The sequence below is a fragment of the Theobroma umbraticum genome, unplaced genomic scaffold, assembly GCF_002168275.2.
Source record: "Theobroma umbraticum cultivar Fairchild unplaced genomic scaffold, ASM216827v3 scaffold_89.0, whole genome shotgun sequence".
NCBI classification, from domain to species: Eukaryota; Viridiplantae; Streptophyta; class Magnoliopsida; order Malvales; family Malvaceae; genus Theobroma; species Theobroma umbraticum.
The window spans coordinates 934,355-936,254 of record NW_018397271.1 but is presented as its reverse complement, the minus strand read 5'-3'; positions in this window follow the sequence as shown (position 1 = coordinate 936,254).

Genomic DNA, 1,900 nt, shown 5'->3' with positions numbered 1-1,900 from the left:
TTATATCACTTGGGGTGATGATTCCTTTCTTGACAATTTATTTGCCTTCACATGCTTCATGCTACAACTAAACATATAGCACTCTACATATAAGGTAACCTAGTGTCTCAACTCTAATGCATTTCTCATGTCTGTTCATGTTTAGTGAACTTGTTCACAAAACAAACACCCACATTTTAGTTCCTAGTATCTCTACCCTTCAGCCTATGAGATCGGTTACTTATTTCCTAAGTAAGGAACATAGAATGCAGTAGTCGCTAAGCATTATTGATGTCCACTCTCAATGATACATTGACCAAGAGCATTTAGAGATTATGCTTTGATGCATAAGGTTCTCATAATTGTAACCCATTATAATTCCCTTGCAAGGCATATTAATCTCATGGACTTCATTTAATAAACTTATAACCTTTATAATCGATGTCTTATTAATGAATGAAAATCTCTAATCATTCAATGTGAATGATAAGATTTCATGATTGGAACTAAGCCTTGACCAATCTCAATTGGTTGTAGGGCTCATTCCAACATATGTGGGATCGATAATTAGATTTTTTATAAAAAGAATATACTTAAATTAAAAAAATATATAAAGAGTATCTATGTCGTAAAATATTTATGTAGTATTCGGTTTAACTTTTTAAACTGTTGACTAATGGTGTGAATAGTCAAGGTGTCAAAAATGTCATTTTGTAACAAGAGAGACTAATGTGTCCTTTTGAAGTGTTTTGAGGGGACTTTTTGGATTTTGCTCATTTATTAAGGGTATTTTCTAGGTCATCCCATCCTTCTAGAAAAACCTAGGAATGCACTTTCACTTAGAGAATTTCTCAAGAAACTTATCTTTACAAGCTTCATGTGGAAATCTCATGATCAGGACCATTGTTTGTATATTAGTGCATGTGTGTCAATGAAATGCAAAATCATAATTAATTATTATAATTGACAACTTTCATTGAAGCCATTTCCTAGATTCTCCCATCATTTTGGTATAATTTGAGAATGTCCTTTCACCTACAGAAATCCTTGAGAAGATTTATCTTTACAAGCTTCTCGAAGAAATTGTTGTTATATGCCTTTGAGCCAATTGGATTGGTTAAGGAATATATATGTCATTCAATGAATACTTAGTTGCATAACTATATGTGATAGAGGTTTTCCTTCATGTTGTGCAATAATAAAGAGTTATTAAGTACTAATTAGATGAAGCCCATGGTATATAAAGGCCTTGTAAGAGAATAGTTAAGCTATTACAACTATGAGATCACTATGCATCAAAACTGTGTTCCTAAAATTATTCTTGGTCCTTGTATTGTCATGACAGGGCATTGACAATGCTCAAAGACTGGTACTTGTTAAGCCTCTTTACTTGAAAAATAAGCAATTGATCTCATAGATTGAAGTGTATGGGATAGTTGAGGATAACATGTGGGTACTTGTTAAAGAATAAGTCTACTGAATATGACCTGCTATGAAAACTCCATTGGGTATTTCACTCAAGCATCTATGGAATATGTTCTCATATGATAGTCATGCAACTAGCTCTCATACTTGAGACACTAGGTTATCTTGTATGGGGAATGACATACTTTGATTTCACCTCTACTGATCTGAAGGTGACTAGATGCCTAAACAGGGTGTTTTTGGGTTTGCCATGAAGCATGCAAAGGTGAATGAGTGGTCAAGAGATAATTCATCACCCCAAGTGTTCTCAATTCTTGATTAACTTGTATAAAGTCTTTGCCCAAAGAATGATGAATTTGAAGAAAGTTAGTTTTCAAAATTCATAAGGTTAGTTATGACTTATGAGAACTAATATGGAATGTTATATAAGTAGACACTGAGTGATGCCCTATGACATATTTGATAACTCTATTATATAGAGTTATTTTGACATATT